The sequence below is a fragment of the Anolis sagrei genome, chromosome 12 (assembly GCF_037176765.1).
Source record: "Anolis sagrei isolate rAnoSag1 chromosome 12, rAnoSag1.mat, whole genome shotgun sequence".
NCBI lineage: Eukaryota > Metazoa > Chordata > Lepidosauria > Squamata > Dactyloidae > Anolis > Anolis sagrei.
Genome location: NC_090032.1, coordinates 10,488,598 through 10,508,379, shown reverse-complemented (window position 1 = coordinate 10,508,379; position 19,782 = coordinate 10,488,598). Strand labels below are relative to the sequence as shown.

At 45.8% G+C, this 19,782-nt stretch overlaps 1 protein-coding gene across 1 annotated transcript in view; it reads left to right on the top strand.

Moving 5' to 3' along the window:
• Positions 1-6,354: 6,354 nt before the first annotated feature.
• Positions 6,355-19,782, top strand: part of PEAR1 (platelet endothelial aggregation receptor 1) — a 76,911-nt gene continuing 63,483 nt past the window's right edge. Inside the window, exon 1 of the mRNA XM_060758215.2 lies at positions 6,355-6,660. The gene's annotated coding sequence lies outside the window, so the exon portion shown is untranslated. The remainder of the gene's footprint in view (positions 6,661-19,782) is intronic.

The window sequence follows — 19,782 nt, the reverse complement described above, 5'->3', positions numbered from 1 at the left end:
TTACACTACTACTAATACTTACACTACTCCTACATATTATATTACAATATATTACATATTACTACTAAGATGACTACTACTAATACTAATAGCAATACTACTAATTATTATTATACTGTACTGTTCCATTGTAATACTAAAAGAAATACTACTATGGACTATGACTACTCCTACTAATACTAAGACTGATAATACTAAAACAATGACTACTAATAGCAATGCTAATACTATTACTAATACTCCTAATAATACTAATAGAAATACTAAGACCTACCACTAATACTATTACTACTAAAGCTAATAATACTACTAAGGCTAATACTACTGCTACTAAGATGACTAATACTAATAGCAATACTACTAATTATTATTATACTGTACTATTCCATTGTAATACTAGAAGAAATACTACTATGGACTATGACTACTTCTACTAATACTGATAATACTACTAATACTACGACTAATAGGAATACTACTAATGATTATAGTTATACTACTACTACTACTACTACTAATAATAATAATAATACTATACTGTTCCATAAGAATATTAATAGAAATTCTACGTCTACTGATTAATACTACTACTACTACGGCTAATAATAATACTAAAATTACTACTAAGAGTAATACTAAAAGCATGACTACTACTACTACCATTACTAAGAGTAATATTAATACTAAAAGTACTAAAGGTAAAGAATTTCCCCTTTTAAACAGAGGCTGGATGGCCATCTGTCAGGGGTGATTTGAATGCAATATTCCTGCTTCTTGGCAGGGGGTTGGACTGGATGGCCCATGAGGTCTCTTCCAACTCTTTGATTCTATGATTCTATGACATTAAGTCCAATAATGTCTGACTCTGGGGGTTGGTGCTCATCTCGAAGAACCGGCATTGTCCGAAGACACCATCAGGGTTATGTGGCCGGCATGACTTGGAGCGCCGTTACCTTCCTTCCGGAGCAGTATCTATTGATCTAGTTACATTTGCATGTTTTCAAACTGCTAGGTTGGCAGAAGCTGGGGCTAACAGCGGAAACTCACCACACTCCCTGGATCCGAACCTGCGACCTTTCGATCAGCAAGTTCAGCAGTTTAACCTACTGCATCACCGGGAGCTTCACTAAAACTGCTATTATTGTTGTTGTTGCTAATAATAATAGTACTGATAGTTATACATTTATTACCCACCTCTTATAGCTGATTGATTATATAAAAATATGAGATTTAGTAGTAACAGAGGAACCTAAGGGTCGAAACAGGGACTGTCAAGACCAATCGCCTCCTTTGCTAGATTCATACACATGGCACTTTCCCCCAAAAGATCAACTGTAGGTTTGTGTTTGCTCATAACTTGCGCCTAATAATACACAGGCCTAGCTTCTGAAGGCAAGATGGATAGATAGGAAAGTGCAGCATAAAAACCATACAGATAGAGCTGGGTTGGGCAACTTCCAGGTCAAAGAATACTTATGAAAGGGAACAAAACATTTTCTCTTTTTCTTCATGTGGACACAAGAGGGCACCCCTCTCTTGCCTGCTGGCAAGAAAAAAAGCTGCTGGCAAAATTCCCTTTGCCAGCAGGACTGACAATGGGATAGTCTTAGAATCATAGAATCATAGAATCAAAGAGTTGGAAGAGACCTCATGGGCCATCCAGTCCAACCCCATTCTGCCAAGAAGCAGGAATATTGCATTCAAATCACCCCTGACAGATGGCCATCCAGCCTCTGCTTAAAAGCTTCCAAAGAAGGAGCTTCCACCACACTCCGGGGCAGAGAGTTCCACTGCTGAACGGCTCTCACAATCAGGAAGTTCAGATGGAATCTCCCCTCTTGTAGTTTGAAGCCATTGTTCCGCGTCCTAGTCTCCAAGGAAGCAGAAAACAAGCTTGCTCCCTCCTCCCTGTGGCTTCCTCTCACATATTTATACATGGCTATCATATCTCCTCTCAGCCTTCTCTTCTTCAGGCTAAACGTGCCCATCTCCTTAAGCCGCTCCTCATAGGGCTTGTTCTCAAGACCCTTGATCATTTTAGTCGCCCTCCTCTGGACACATTCCAGATTGTCAATATCTCTCTTGAATTGTGGTGCCCAGAATTGGACACAATATTCCAGATGTGGTCTAACCAAAGCGGAATAGAGGGGTAGCATTACTTCCTTAGATCTAGACACTATGCGCCTATTGATGCAGGCCAAAATCCCATTGGCTTTTTTTGCCGCCACATCACATTGTTGGCTCATGTTTAACTTGTTGTCCACGAGGACTCCAAGATCTTTTTCACACGTACTGCTCTCGAGCCAGGCATTGTCCCCCATTCTGTATCTTTGCATTTCATTTTTTCTGCCAAAGTGGAGTATCTTGCATTTGTCACTGTTGAACTTCATTTTGTTACTTTTGGCCCATCTCTCTAATCTGTCAAGATCGTTTTGAATTCTGCTCCTGTCCTCTGGACTATTGGCTCTCCCTCCCAATTTGGTGTCGTCTGCAAACTTGATGATCATGCCTTCTAGCCCTTCATCTAAGTCATTAATAAAGATGTTGAACAGGACTGGGCCCAGGTTATTGCCCCAACTTTATTCTCCATCTTCATCGCTACAATACTTCACCTTGTTGATAGGAAGGTTCCCACCGGAGTGGAAATCATCTATCAGATAGATGGAAGCTATTCAACCACAGCAGACTGAAAGCCAAAACCAAGGTCACAACAACATCTGTTATAGAACTCCAGTATGCTGATGACAATGTCGTCTGTGCGCATTCAGAAGAAGATCTACAAGCCACTCTAAACACCTTCGCAGAAGCATATGAGAAGCTCAGCCTCTCATTGAACATCGAGAAAACCAAAGTGTTCTTCCAGCAGTCACCAGCCAACCCCTCTCCAATGCCAGCGATACAGCTTAATGGTGTAACATTAGAAAATGTGGACCATTTTCACTCCCTTGGCAGCCACCTCTCCACCAAAATCAGCATCGACACCGAAATACAACACCGCCTGAGCTCTGCAAGTGCAGCATTCTTCCGAATGAAGCAGAGAGTGTTTGAGGACCGGGACATCAGTAAGGGATACCAAGGGGCATATTATTATTATTATTATTATTATTATTATTATTATTATTTCGGTCGCTTCTACCCCGCCCTTCTCACCCCGGGGGGGGGGGGGGCCTCAGGGTGGCTTACAAAAGCAAGGCACAATTCGATGCCCGCATCACATAACAGCAAAAGACAATAACATCAGTTTGCAAAACAGCAATTCTAGCAATAACAACAATTAACAGAAAACAATAATTATTATAGGCAAAAACAACCATAAAACCAATAAAAGCAATAAAACCAATACAAACCTCACAATCTCATAGTTTAAATTCCAATTCCACAATTGTCAGTCCTGAAAAACTAGGCTTATACTTGAGTATATACAGTATATTAGAAACCAACACTTTCTCATTAGGTTGTTGTAGGTTTTTCCTGGCTATATGGCCATGTTTTAGAAGCATTTTTTCCTGATGTTTCGCCTGCATCCATGGCAAGCATCCTCAGAGGTAGTGAGGTCTGTTGGAACTAGGTAAATGGGTTTATATATCTGTGGAATGACCAGGGTGGGGCAAAGAACTCTTGTCTGTTGGAGCTAGATGTGAATGTTTCAACTGACCACCTTGATTAGCATTTGATGGCCTGGCAGTGCATGGGGCAATCTTTTGTTGAGAGGTGATTACATGTGCCTGATTGTTTCCCCTCTGTTGTTTTGCTGTTGTAATTTTAGAGGTTTTTTTTAAATACTGGTAAACAAACTAGTCCAATGTGGGCTAGGCAAAACTACGGTGAGGTGGATCTGGAATTGGTTAAATGGACGAACCCAGAGGGTGCTCACCAATGCTTCCTCTTCATCCTGGAAAGAAGTGACGAGTGGAGTGCCGCAGGGTTCCGTCCTGGGCCGGTCCTGTTCAACATCTTTATTAACGACTTAGATGAAGGGCTAGAAGGCAGGATCATCAAGTTTACAGACAGGACCAGATTGGGAGGGAGAGCCAATAGTCCAGAGGACAGGAGCAGAATTCAAAACAATCTTGACAGATTAGAGAGATGAATGGCCAAAACTAACAAAATGAAGTTCAACAGTGACAAATGCAAGATACTCCACTTTGGCAGGAAAAACGAAATGCAAAGATACAGAATGGGGGACAATGCCTGGCTTGAGAGCAGTATGTGTGAAAAAGATCTTGAGTCCTCGTGGACAACAAGTTAAACATGAGCCAACAATGTGATGTGGCGGCAAAAAAAAAAAAGCCAATGGGATTTTGGCCTGCATCAAGAGGAGCATAGTGTCTAGATCTAAGGAAGTCATGCTACCCCTCTATTCCGCCTTGATTAGACCACACCTGGAATATTGTGTCCAATTCTGGGCACCACAATTCAAGAGAGATATTGACAAGCTGGAATGTGTCCAGAGGAGGGTGACTAGAATGATCAAGGGTCTGGAGAACAAGCCCTATGAGGAGCGGCTTAAGGAGCTGGGCATGTTTAGCCTGAAGAAGAGAAGGCTGAGAGGAGATATGATAGCCATGTATAAATATGTGAGAGGAAGCCACAGGGAGGAGGGAGCAAGCTTGTTTTCGGCTGCCCTAGAGACTAGGACGCAATGGAACAATGGCTTCAAACTACAAGAGAGGAGATTCCATCTGAACATTAGGAAGAACTTCCTGACTGTGAGAGCCGTTCAGCAGTGGAACTCTCTGCCCTGGAGTGTGGTGGAGGCTCCTTCTTTGGAAGCATTTAAACAGAGGCTGGATGGCCATCTGTCAGGGGTGATTTGAATGCAATATTCCTGCTTCTTAGCAGAATGGGGTTGGACTGGATGGCCCATGAGGTCTCTTCCAACTCTTTGATTCTATGATTCTATGATTCTATGAGAGATAAGGAAAGAAAAAGAGGAAAGGAAGGAAAAAGAGGAAAGGAAGGAAAAAGGGAAGGGAGGAGAGAAAGAGGGAGGGATGGTTGGCCACAGCAACACGTGGCAGGTACAGCTAGTAATGTATAAATATTAAAATAAATATAGCATTCCTACATAGAATCGTAGAGTTGGAAGAGACCTCATGGGCCATCCAGTCCAACCCCATTCTGCCAAGAAGCAGGAATATTGCATTCAAATCACCCCCGACAGATGGCCATCCAGCCTCTGTTTAAAAGCTTCCAAAGAAGGAGCCTCCACCACACTCCGGGGCAGAGAGTTCCACTGCTGAATGGCTCTCACAGTCAGGAAGTTCTTCCTCATGTTCAGGTGGAATCTCCTCTCTTGAAGTTTGAAGCTACTGTTCCGCGTCCTAGTCTCCAGGGAAGCAGAAAACAAGCTTGCTCCCTCCTCCCTGTGGCTTCCCCTCACATATTTATACATGGCTATCATATCTCCTCTCAGCCTTCTCTTCTTCAGGCTAAACATGCCCAGCTCCTTAAGCCGCTCCTCATAGGGCTTGTTCTCCAGACCCTTGATCATTTTAACCACCCTCCTCTGGACACATTCCAGCTTGTCAATATCTCTCTTGAATTGTGGTGCCCAGAATTGGACACAATATTCCAGGTGTGGTCTAACCAAAGCAGAATGGAGCATGGGTAGCATTACTTCCTTAGATCTAGACACTATGCTCCTATTGATGCAGGCCAAAATCCCATTGGCTTTTTTTGCCGCCACATCACATTGTTGGCTCATGTTTAACTTGTTGTCCGCGAGGACTCCAAGATCATTTTCACACGTACTGCTCTCGAGCCAGGCATCATCCCCCATTCTGTATCTTTGCATTTCGTTTTTTCTGCCTAAGTGGAGTATCTTGCATTTGTCACTGTTGAACTTCATTTTGTTAGTTTTGGCCATTCATCTCTCTAATCTGTCAAGATCGTTTTGAATCCTGCTCCTGTCCTCTGGAGTATTGGCTATCCCTCTCAAATTGGTGTCGTCTGCAAACTTGATGATCCTGCCTTCTAACCCTTCATCTAAGTCATTAATAAAGATGTACATCATGGTTTTTCACTTATTGCAGGACGTCCTGGAACGTAACCACCGCAATAAGTGAGGGAACACTGTAGTATAAATAAGCCGAAGTTCCTAGTGGAGTGGTCTCGGCCTCTTCCAACCCGCAGGAGCCTAGCAAGGCCCCATAGCACCCCTAAACCCTGTTCCTAAGGGGCAGATGGGCTGGCTTGCAGCTCCCCCCTGAGAACCGCCAAGCATTCTTTCCCAGTGCATGTTTTGCATTTTTCAAACAATCTGTCATTTTGCCAAAATATGAACTTTTTAAAAGAAGCACACACACACATGTTGCTATTATTGTTATGCTTCCCCTCGGAGCCCTTGTCAAACGCTTCCTGGCGGCCGACAGCGGATCCCGGCCCCTTCCTGCCTCTCCCTTTGCTCCCCTCTTGCAGCCTCGCCTTCTTCTTCCCCACTTGGTCCCCTTTGGCTCTGGCCTGAGAAGCCAGCAACCCACCCAGAAGGAAAGCAGAGGAGGGCGGGGAGAGAGAGAGAGAAGGAATGGGGTGCCCTCCCTCTTGTCCTGTCTTGAAGCAGAGGCTTCCTTGGCTCTGAACTGCACTAAAGAAGAAGCAATCTGTGGTGTTGGTAGCATCTTGAAAGCTGAAGGATCTCTTGGTTGACACTCAGCAAAGGTAAGTCAGAGGGCCGAGTGATGGTGAGGACATACGAGGGTTGAATGAAAAGTAATGCCTCCACCTTCGTAACTCCTCAACAGATGGCAATACTAGTATGCGGCAGTTATTGGCTTGTTCGGTAGACTCTCCTCTACAGTTCCATTTTGACGGGAAGACTTAGCATTGAACGGTTGTGTTGTTAAAATGAAAAGTAATGCCTCCACCTTCGTAACTCCTCAACAGATGGCAGTACTGGTATGCGGCAGTTATTGGCTTGTTCAGTAGACTCTCCTCTACAGTTCCATTTTGACGGGAAGCCTTAGCATTGAACAGTTGTGTTGTTAAAGTGAAAAGTAATGCCTCCACCTTCGTAACTCCTCAACAGATGGCAATACTGGTATGCGGCAGTTATTGGCTTGTTCAGTAGACTCTCCTCTACAGTTCCATTTTGACGGGAAGACTTAGCATTGAACGGTTGTGTTGTTAAAGTGAAAAGTAATGCCTCCACCTTCGTAACTCCTCGACAGATGGCAATACTGGTATGCGGCAGTTATTGGCTTGTTCAGTAGACTCTCCCCTACAGTTCCATTTTGACGGGAAGACTTAGCATTGAACGGTTGTGTTGTTAAAGTGAAAAGTAATGCCTCCACCTTCGTAACTCCTCGACAGATGGCAATACTGGTATGCGGCAGTTATTGGCTTGTTCAGTAGACTCTCCCCTACAGTTCCATTTTGACGGGAAGACTTAGCATTGAACGGTTGTGTTGTTAAAGTGAAAAGTAATGCCTCCACCTTCGTAACTCCTCGACAGATGGCAATACTGGTATGCGGCAGTTATTGGCTTGTTCAGTAGACTCTCCCCTACAGTTCCATTTTGACGGGAAGACTTAGCATTGAACGGTTGTGTTGTTAAAGTGAAAAGTAATGCCTCCACCTTCGTAACTCCTCAACAGATGGCAGTACTGGTATGCGGCAGTTATTGGCTTGTTCAGTAGACTCTCCCCTACAGTTCCATTTTGACGGGAAGACTTAGCATTGAACGGTTGTGTTGTTAAAGTGAAAAGTAATGCCTCCACCTTCGTAACTCCTCAACAGATGGCAGTACTGGTATGCGGCAGTTATTGGCTTGTTCAGTAGACTCTCCTCTACAGTTCCATTTTGACGGGAAGACATTGAACGGTTGTGTTTTTAAAGTGAAAAGTAATGCCTCCACCTTTGTAACTCCTCAACAGATGGCAGTACTGGTATGCAGCAGTTATTGGCTTGTTCAGTAGACTCTCCTCTACAGTTCCATTTTGACGGGAAGACTTAGCATTGAACGGTTGTGTTGTTAAAGTGCAAAGTATGGAACCTTGTACGGTTCCGGTCCAGTGTATCTGTCTGAACGTATAGAATCATAGAATCAAAGAGTTGGAAGAGACCTCATGGGCCATCCACAGAGGCAGCCCTAGATAATTTTCAATGGTAAGCAAACAGTATTTTGCCCCCCCCCCCCAACCAATTATTGATATATATTTTCTGTTCGTCGTGGGAGTTCTGTGAGCCATATTTGGTTCAATTCCATCATTGGTGGAGTTCAGAATGCTCTTTGATCGTAGGTGAACTATACATCCCAGTAACTACAACTCGCATATGTCAAGGTCTATTTTCCCCCAAGAGCGCCTCAAGAGTGCCCCTGGGCACAATCAACTATACTGCAAATGCTTACTTTGTGTAATAGGTTGCTGAGGCTCCACCCGGACTGCTAGGGCTGTTGTGAGCCGAGGGGGAGCTCCTCAAGTGGCGGTCGAAGGGCATTTACAGAGGCGCCTCTGCGCCCCTGGCAAAAAAAAAAAGTGTACTGCGACCGCTTACTTTGCGTAATGGATGAACCGCCCCTGGCCATCCAGTCCAACCCCATTCTGCCAAGAAGCAGGAATATTGCATTCAAATCACCCCTGACAGATGGCCATTCAGCCTCTGTTTAAAAGCTTCCAAAGAAGGAGCCTCCACCACACTCAGGGGCAGAGAGTTCCACTGCTGAATGGCTGACCTCCCTCTACTGATCTCCTGATCTCCCTCTATGTCCCACCCCGGAGTTTGAGATCATCTGGGGGGCCCCTGCTCTCGACCCCACCGCTATCCCAAGTGAGGCTGGTGGGGACGAGGAGCAGGGCCTTCTCAGTGGTGGCCCCTCACCTGTGGAACTCACTCCCGGGGGAAATTAGGGCATCAACATCCCTCCTCTCCTTCAGGAGGAAGGTGAAGACGTGGTTGTGGGACCGGGCCTTCGGGCAATCTACTAACTAGATAAGGACAACCAGACGAATAGGACTGACAGGACTGACAATTGTGGAATTGGAATTTGAACTATGAGATAGCAAACGCTGACTGGCAACAAGGAGTAATTGGTTTGTATTGCTTTGTATGGATTGTTATTGGTCTTATTGGTTTTATCGGTTTATAGATGCAATGTATAATTGTGGTTTGATTGCTAATTTATGCTATTTTGTTTATTACTGTTGTGTGATACGGGCATCGAATTGTGCCTTGAGTCCCCTTGCGGGGTGAGAAGGGCGGGGTAGAAGTAAACCAAATAAATAAATAAATAAACCCTGCGCAGACGGTCGGTCAATGCGACTTAAGCAACGTGCAGTCATTGAATTCTTGACAGCAGAAGGTGTCTATCATATGTTCCATAGTTGATGGTGGTTGGTGATGGTAGACCTGGCACTTGGTGATGGAAGGGTTAATGTAAGTTTTGGTTTCAAAGGGCTGAGTAGTTTGTAAGTAACAGTTTACAGGTAAAGCAATTTAGGGTAGAGGCAGAGGTGGCCCTAGGTCAGTTCTTCAACCTGTGGGTCGGGATCCCTGGGTAGGGGTCGTGAAGGTGTGTCAGAGGGGTCGCCAAAGACCATCAGTAAACACAGTATTTTCTGTTATTCATGGAGGTCCTGTGTGGGAACTTTGGCCCAATTCTATCATTGGTGGGGTTCAGAACGCTCCTTGATTGTAGGTGAACTATAAATCCCAGCAAGTACAACTCCAAATGTCAAAGTCTATTTTCCCCAAACCCCATCAGTTTTTACATTTGGGCATACTGAGTATCCGTGCCAAGTTTGGTTCACTTCCATCTTTGGAAGAGCTGAGCATGGGCTAGGCAAAACTACGGTGAGGTGGATCTGGAATTGGTTAAATGGACGAACCCAGAGGGTGATTCTCCCCAAGGATTCCTCTTCATCCTGGAAAGAAGTGACGAGCGGAGTGCCAGAAGCAGGGTTCCGTCCTGGGCCCGGTCCTGTTCAACATCTTTATTAATGACTTAGATGAAGGGTTCATCTAAGTTTACAGACGACACCAAATTGGGAGGGATAGCCAATATTCCAGAGGACAGGAGCAAGATTCAAAACGATCCTCACAGATGAGAGAGATGGCCCAAAACTAACAAAATGAAGTTCAACAGGGACAAATGCAAGATACTCCACTTAGGCAGGAAAAATGAAATGCAAAGATACAGAATGGGGGATGATGCCTGGCTCGAGAGCAGTATGTGTGAAAAAGATCTTGGAGTCCTCATGGACAACAAGTTAAACATGAGCCAACAATGTGATGTGGCAGCAAAAATAAGCCAATGGGATTTTGGCCTGCATCAATAGGAGCCTAGTGTCTAGATCCAGGGAAGTCATGCTCCCCATACTCTATTCTGCCTTGGTTAGACCACACCTGGAATATTGTGTCCAATTCTGGGCACCACAATTCAAGAGAGATATTGACAAGCTGGAATGTGTCCAGAGGAGGGCGGCTAAAATGATCAAGGGTCTGGAGAACAAGCCCTATGAGGAGCAGCTTAAGGAGCTGGGCATGTTTAGCCTGAAGAAGAAAAGACTGAGAGGAGATATGATAGCCATGTATACATATGTGAGAGGAAGCCACAGGGAGGAGGGAGCAAGCTTGTTTTCTGCTTCCTTGGAGACTAAAACGCGGAACAATGGCTTCAAACTACAAGGAAGGAGATTCCATCTGAACATGAGGAAGAAATTCCTGACTGTGAGAGCCGTTCAGCAGTGGAACTCTCTGCCCCGGAGTGTGGTGGAGGCTCCTTCTTTGGAAGCTTTTAAGCAGAGGCTGGATGGCCATCTGTTAGGGGTGCTTTGAATGCAGTATTCTTGCTTCTTGGCAGGGGGTTGGACTGGATGGCCCATGAGGTCTCTTCCAACTCTTTGATTCTATGAAGCTCTAGAAATTCCAAAGTACTCGCCTTTCCGAAGTACTCGCCTTCTCTCACATTCGTAATTTGGATGCACAGAAAGGTATGCAGCAGGGGCAGGATGAGCCTAAGGAGGGGTACCAAAGGTTGTCATCTTTTCCAGGAGTCATGCTGATATTTTCCTGGATCTTCCGGTTACTCACCACCAAGACTAACGTGTGTTTCCTAGATAGCTATTTATTGAAGTCAGAGTGAGTGTACTGTTGCCTTTAATGCTACCCTTACAACCCGCACTAGCTCAGAAAATGTGTGTGTGTGTGTTTTGCTTTGTGTACTGCTTAATTTTTCCACATTGAGAACCTGGATGACATCCAAGGTTTTATTTATTTATTTATTTATTTTCATGTCAGGAGCGAATAGAACAATGGTTATGAACATTCCTTGATTTTGTCATTTGGAGTTGTAGTTGCTGGGATGTATAGTTCACCTACAATCAAAAAGCATTCTCAACTCCACCAAATATGGAAATGAGCCAGACTTGGCACACAGACATCCCATGACCAACAGGAAATACTGGAAGGGTTTGGTGGGCATTGACCTTGAGTTTGGGAGTTGTAGTTCACTCACATCCAGAGAGCACTGTGGACTCAAACAGATCTGGACTAAACTTGGCACAAATACTCAATATGCCCAAATGTGAGCGCTGGTGGAGTTGGGGGGAAATAGACCTTGACATTTGGGAGTAGTTTCTGGGATTTATAGTTCACCTACAATAAAGAGCATTCTCAACCCTACCAAAGATGGAAGAGAACCAAACTTGGCACACAGACATCCCGTGACCAACAGAAAATACTGGAAGGATTTGGTGGGCATTGACCTTGAGTTTGGGAGTTGTAGCTTACCTACACCCAGAGAGCACTGTGGACTCAAACAGATCTGGACTAAACTTGGCACAAATACTCAATATGTTCAAATGTGAGCACTGGTGGAGTTTGGGGAAAATAGACCTTGCCATTTGGGAGTTGTAGTTGCTGGGATTTATAGTTGACCTACAATAAAGAGCATTCTCAACCCCACCAAATATGGAAATGAGCCAGACTTGGCACACAGACATCCCATGACCAACAGAAAATACTAGAAGGGTTTGGTGGGCATTGACCTTGAGTCTGGGAGTTGTAGTTCACTCACATCCAGAGAGCACTGTGGACTCAAACAGATCTGGACTAAACTTGGCACAAATACTCAATATGCTCAAATGTGAGCACTGGTGGAGTTCGGGGGAAATAGACCTTGTCATTTGGGAGTTGTAGTTGCTGGGATTTATAGTTCACCTACAATAAAGAGCATTCGCAACCCTACCAAGAATGGAAGTGAACCAAACTTGGCACACGGAAATCCCCCAACCAACAGAAAATACTGGAAGGGTTTGGTGGGCATTGACCTTGAGTTTGGGAGTTGTAGTTTGTCTACACCCAGAGAGCACTGTGGATTCAAACAATGATGAATCTGGACCAAACTTGGCATGAATACTCAATATGCCCAAATGTGAGCACTGGTGGAGTTTGGGGAAAATAGACCTTGACATTTGGGAGTTGTAGTTGCTGGGATGTATAGTTCACCTACAATTAAAGAGCATTCTGAACTGTACCAACGATAGAATTGGGCCAAACTTCCCACACAGAACTTCCATGACCAACATAAAATATTGTGTTTGCTGATTACCTTTGACACCCCCTCACAACCTCCCCCCAGGGGTCCCGATTCCCAGGTTGAGAAAAGCTGGACTAGAGAAACTGCAAGTCTCTTCTGGTGTGAGAGAATTGGCTGTCTGCAAGGACGTTGCCCAGGGGACGTTGCCCAGATCATAGAATCAAAGAGTTGGAAGAGACCTCATGGGCCATCCAGTCCAACCCCCTGCCAAGAAGCAGGAATATTGCATTCAAATCACCCCTGACAGATGGCCATCCAGCCTCTGTTTAAAAGCTTCCAAAGAAGGAGCCTCCACCACACTCCGGGGCAGAGAGTTCCACTGCTGAACGGCTCTCACAGTCAGGAAGTTCTTCCTCATGTTCAGATGGAATCTCCTCTCTTGTAGTTTGAAGCCATTGCTCCATTGCGTCCTAGTCTCCAGGGAAGCAGAAAACAAGCTTGCTCCCTCCTCCCTGTGGCTTCCTCTCACATATTTATACATGGCTATCATATCCCCTCTCAGCCTTCTCTTCTTCAGGCTAAACATGCCCAGCTCCTTAAGCCGCTCCTCATAGGGCTTGTTCTCCAGACCCTTGATCATTATTATAATAATATTATTATATTATATATTATATTATATTATAATTGTATATTATATTATATTATAATTGTATATTATATTATATTATAATTGTATATTATATTATATTATATTATATTATATTATATTATATTATATTATATATTATACTAGCTGTACCTGGCAACGCATTCCTGTGGCATAGAGTGAGGGTATGAAAAATAAAGTAATGAGAAATTTTGGGCAAGAAGGATGCCAAAATAATAAGCTTGCTCCCTCCTCCCTGTGGCTTCCTCTCACATATTTATACGTGGCTATCATATCCCCTCTCAGTCTTCTCTTCTTCAGGCTAAACATGCCCAGCTCCCCAAGCCGCTCCTCATAGGGCTTGTTCTCCAGACCCTTGATCATTATAATAATAATATTATTATATTATATATTCTATTATATTATAATTGTATATTATATTATAATTGTATATTATATTATATTATATTATATTATTATATATTATACTAGCTGTACCTGGCAACGCATTCCTGTGGCATAGAGTGAGGGTATGAAAAATAAAGTAATGAGAAATTTTGGGCAAGAAGGATGCCAAAAAAAAAATAATAATTACGAATTAATTACGAAATAATTACGAAAATTGGAAAAATTGTTTCGATTCTTAATTACTCCTCACACTATTCCTGCATGGCTCGATATTGGATCGTAAGCTAATTTAAATACGAATTAATAACGAATAACGAAATTAACGAACTGGATCGCTCAAGCCTAGTGACTAGTAACTAGTAACGTTGACCAGTAACTTTTCATCAGTCAAGCTTTATTGTTGGTGTGGCCTGGCATGGCAGTCCTACAGTGTGATCCTATAGGGAAAGGTGGGGTTCAATGGTAGACAGAGGCTTCCCTTTTCTATGACACTTCTGCCACCTGGCCATTGCTTACTTCCTGTTTACAGAGAGAGGGGAACAAAGGTGATGTGACCACAGCTTCCTCTCTGCATGTCCCAAGCAATGTTTGGGGGAGATATGCCACAATGGCCTGAATGAGGACTGTGTGGCATGGAAGGCCTTTGGAGGCTGGCACGGGTGCCTCGCTTGGAGAGCCACCTCTGCCGTTGCCTACTGCCCAGTTGCGTTTTTCAATGAGCTTAAGCAAACAGGCCTTTCCAGGAAATGTGGGTTCCCTTGCAGACGCTTCCGGGTTGTCCTTTTGTGGCCACAATCTGTCCCAAAGGCTGTGTTTTTCCTGCCATGAGGTCATAAAGGATGAATAAGTGTGACCGTGTGCGGCCAGCAAAAGACGTCCCACAGGAGCCACAGGAAAGGGACACAAACTTACACGACAGCCCTCCAATATCCCAAAGGTCCATTGGGGCAAGTGTAGCATACTTACTTACCGTACTTATTTAGGCAATCTCCCGATGTCTGAGTATGATGGCCTGGATCTAGGTGAACTATAACTCCCTAGCAACTACAACTCCCAAATCATAGAATCATAGAATCATAGAATCATAGAATCAAAGAGTTGGAAGAGACCTCATGGGCCATCCAGTCCAACCCCCTGCCAAGAAGCAGGAATATTGCATTCAAATCACCCCTGACAGATGGCCATTCAGCCTCTGCTTAAAAGCTTCCAAAGAAGGAGCCTCCACCACACTCCGGGGCAGAGAGTTCCACTGCTGAACGGCTCTCACAGTCAGGAAGTTCTTCCTAATGTTCAGATGGAATCTCCTCTCTTGTAGTTTGAAGCCATTGTTCCACGTCCTAGTCTCCAAGGAAGCAGAAAACAAGCTTGCTCCTTCCTCCCTGTGGCTTCCTCTCACATATTTATACATGGCTATCATATCTCCTCTCAGCCTTCTCAAGGTCTATTTCCCCCCAACTCCACCAGTGTTCCCATTTGGGCATATAGAGTATCTGTGCCAAGTTTGGTCTATTTTCTCATTTGAGAGTTGTGGTTGCTGGGATTTATAGTTCACCCACAATCAAAGAGCATTCCAAACTCCACCAATGATGGAATTGAACCAAACTTGGCACACAGAACTCCCATGACGAACAGAAAATACTATAAGGGTTTGGTGGGCATTGACCTTGAGTTTTGGAATTGTAGTTCACCTAAATCCAGAGAGCACCATGGACTCAAACAATAATGGATCTGGACCAAACATGGCACGGATACTCAATATGCCCAAATATGAACACAGATGGAGCCTGGGGCAAATAGACCTTGACATTTGGGAGTTGTAGTTGCTGGGATTTATAGTTCATCTACAATGAAAGAGCATTCTGAACCTCACCAAAGACGGAAATGAACCAAACTTGGCACACAGTACCCCTGTGACCAACTGAAAACACTGTGTTTTCTGGTGTTCTTTTGCGACCCCATTGGCACTCTCTCGCGAACCCCCTCCCAGGGGTCCTGACCCCAGATTGAGCAACACTGGCTTAACCAATTGTGCCACAGTGCTCCTCCTTTTAGGCTCAGGAGAATGGTCAACCACTTCTAGGGATGGTGGGCACTACAATTGTCCTCTTCCTGCTCTTTCAGGGGCTTCACCTTCAGGAGCAAAGGCTGGATGATGTGTACTGTGTTTATTAGCCTGTGGCACAATGGGTTAAACTCTTGTGCCGACAGGTCAGAGGTTCGAATCTAGGGAGAGCATGGATGAGCTCCCTCCGTCAGTTCCAGCTCCTCATTGGGGGAGGGGGGATGAAAGAAGCCTCTCACAAAGATGGTGAAACATCAAAACATCCAACAGGTCAGAGGTTCAGATGCGGGAAGAGTGCGGATGAGCTCCCTCCGTCAGCTCCAGCTCCTCATGGGGGGGTATGAAAGAAGCCTCTCACAAAGATGGCAAAACATCAAAACATCCAACAGGTCAGAGGTTCGAATCTGGGGAGAGTGCAGATGAGCTCCATCTGTCAGCTCCAGCTCCTCATGGGGGAGGGGGCATGAAAGAAGCCTCTCACAAAGATGGTGAAACATCAAAACATCCAACAGGTCAGAGGTTCGAATCTGGGGAGAGTGCAGATGAGCTCCATCTGTCAGCTCCAGCTCCTCATGGGGGAGGGGGCATGAAAGAAGTCTTTCACAAAGATGGTGAAACATCAAAACATCCAACAGGTCAGAGGTTCGAATCTGGGGAGAGTGCGGATGAGCTCCATCTGTCAGCTCCAGCGCCTCATGGGGGGCATGAAAGAAGTCTCTCACAAAGATGGTAAAACATTAAAACATCCAACAGGTCAGAGGTTCGAATCCAGGGAGAGTGCAGATGAGCTCCATCTGTCAGCTCCAGCTCCCCATGTGGGGACACGAGAGAAGCTTCCCACGAGGATGGTAAAACATCCAAACATCTGGGCAACGTCCTTATAGATGGCCAATTCTCTCACACCAGAAGCGACTTGCAGTTTCTCAAGTCGCTCCAGACACACACAAAAAACCGAAAGGAGAGGCAGAAGAGAGATATTGACAAGCTGGAATGTGTCCAGAGGAGAGCGACTAAAATGATAAAAGGTCTGGAGAACAAGCCCTATAGGAGTGGCTTGGGGAGCTGGGCATGTTTAGCCTGAAGAAGAGAAGGCTGAGAGGAGATATGATAGCCATGTATAAAAATGTGAGAGGAAGCCACAGGGAGGAGGGAGCAAGCTTGTTTTCTGCTTCCCTGAAGACTGGGACGCGGAACAATGGCTTCAAACTACAAGAGAGGAGATTCCATCTGAACATGAGCAAGAACTTCCTGACTGTGAGAGCCGTTCAGCAGTGGAACTCTCTGCCCCGGAGTGTGGTGGAGGCTCTTTCTTTGGAAGCTTTTAAACAGAGGCTGGATGGCCATCTGTCAGGGGTGATTTGAATGCAATATTCCTGTTTCTTGGCAGGGGTTTGGACTGGATGGCCCATGAGGTCTCTTCCAACTCTTTGATTCTATGATTCTATGATTCTATGAAATAAGGAACAGGGTGGCAAACTTACACAGTTACTCATATTTCTAAAGGAATTGGAAAGTGTCAGTCTTGATTTGAAACCGATATTAAGAATGTGGTCCTGAGCTGCCAGGAAGAGTCAGAATTTCAGGCAAAGCCTCCGTCTACTGAATGGTGTTTGGCCGACTGCCCCCTGCTTTGGCTCTGTCTGGCAAGGTGGTTCCTGTGATCCGGTTCGGCATTAAGACAAGTGACATGAGTTCGGAGGCAGCGGCAAGAGAAGGCGTAGTCCTGTGGGGCAGGCAGGCGCCTGATAGTGTTCCTCTTAAGCCTCAATCCAGGAAGTTGGTGCGAGGATCCTTTCCAGGAACGCGTTGGCATGCACAGGGCTGAGTTGGGCCTGATGCCACTTTTGGCTCTGCTCATGCCTGATGCGAGAGGGCTTGTGTTATCCGGGGAAGCGGGCACAGAGTTTGGGGTGTGCTCTTGCTTCTAAATGAGTTCAAGTCCCGAGGGCCAGATCAACTACACCCAAGAGTATTGAAGGAACTAGCGGAAGTCATTTCGGAACCACTGGCAACCATTTTTGAGAGTTCTTGGAGAACGGGAGAAGTCCCAGCAGATTGGAGGAGGGCCAACGTGGTCCCAATCTTCGAGAAAGAAAAAAGGACGACCCAAACAACTACCGTCCAGTCAGCCTCACATCGATACCAGGCAAGATTCTGGAAAAGATTGTCAAGGAAGTGGTCTGCAAACACTTAGAAACAAATGCGGTCATCGCTAATAGTCAACATGGATTTATCAAAAACAGGTCATGCCAGACTCATCTCATCTCTTTTTTGGGTAGATGCGGGGAATGCCGTGGATGTAGCGTACCTGGATTTCAGGAAGGCCTTCAACAAGGTCCCCCTTGACCTTCTGGCAAGGAAACTAGTCCAATGTGGGCTAGGCAAAACTACGGTGAGGTGGATCTGGAATTGGTTAAATGGACGAACTCAGAGGGTGCTCACCAATGCTTCCTCTTCATCCTGGAAAGAAGTGACGAGTGGAGTGCCATCAGCAGGGTTCCGTCCTGAGCCCGGTCCTGTTCAACATCTTTATTAATGACTTAGATGAAGGGCTAGAAGGCATGATCATCAAGTTTGCAGATGACACCAAATTGGGAGGGATAGCCAGTACTCCAGAGGACAGGAGCAGGATTCAAAACGATCTTGATGGATTAGAGAGATGGGCCAAAAGTAACAAAATGAAGTTTAACAGTGACAAATGCAAGATACTCCACTTTGGCAGGAAAAACGAAATGCAAAGATACAGAATGGGGGACAATGCCTGGCTCGAGAGCAGTACGTGTGAAAAAGATCTTGGAGTCCTCGTGGACAACAAGTTAAACATGAGCCAACAATGTGATGTGACGGCAAAAAAAGCCAATGGGATTTTGGCCTGCATCAAGAGGAGCATAGTGTCTAGATCTAGGGAAGTCATGCTACCCCTCTATTACGCTTTGGTGACAGCATCCAAAAGTCCCAGGCTCAGCCTGCTTCCTGGGCATTGCTCGGCCAATCAGCTTCATGCATCTTATTTTACAGTTGACACACTCACTGATTCCTTGCATGCAGCAACGGCCCCAGATAATTTTCAGGGGTAAGCAAACAGAATTTTGGCGCCCCCCCCCCCCCAACCAATCATTGAAAATTTATACACACACACACACACTCCTTTGAGGCCCGAAGAGGGCAACGGCGGCGAAGGCTTCCCCTTCCGCTGCTCCGCGCTCCTTCCTCGTCAGGTTGGGCGCCAGGCTTGGGAGCCCAGCCTGGCGAGGAAGGCATGGAGCAATGGAGGGGCAAGGAGGAGGGCCTCGGCAGCTTTCCCATCGCCCCTCCACTGATCTGTGCTACTTCCTTGCCAGGCTGGGCGGCAGGCTTGGGAGCCCAGCCTGGCGAGGAAGGCATGCTCCCCGCATGAGGCTTCTTTTCCCGAGCACCCGGCAATGCCAGTGCGTGTCCCTCTCCCTGCGTTAGGAAGTGCGCACCCTGCATCGCTCCTCCTTCCCCATGCACTTTTTAACGCCAGGAGAGGGACGCACGCCAGCATTGTCTCCCTTGGCCTGTGGGGAGAAGAGGAGAGGAAGACAACATACGTGCACACGCGCACTTGTGTGTGTGAGAGAGAGCTGCCTCTGGGTGTTTTTCAGGGCAGGGGCGACTCAAGAGCGCCCCCCGAGATGCGCGCTCTACGCAAAAGCGTAATTTGCGTACCACCTTGAGCCACCCCTGCTTGCACATTCCAACACAGTGTGCCCTCATTGTGTAGGGAAGAAAGGAAAAGTCCTGGGATCTGTCTGTTGCCTATCCACCAGTTTAGGCGAAGATCACCATAATGCCATGTAGACTTTCCACAGGTCATGAGGAAGGAGTTAAATTGCAAACTGGCTAGTTTGTGAGCACCGGGGATGGTGTCTCTGTGGCCTCCAAGAAATGTTCCATTCCTTGTTCCTTATGTGAAGAGCGTAAGACTCTTGCCTAGCCGGCTGACCGGCCAATATCTGACCATGAGGGCCCTGAGTGTGGGAGACTCCTGGCACGTTTCGAGCTTCCCACGCAGTGACGCCTTGGGGCTCAGGCTTTAATTTAAACCAGCCCCTCTTCCCATCTCTCCCCCCGCCTTTTCCCTGATGGAAGGATCACTGGAGGCGCCAGCAATAGACATCTGAGGAGATGGGATGCCAAGCGGAAGCCTCAGGCTTCTCAACTTTT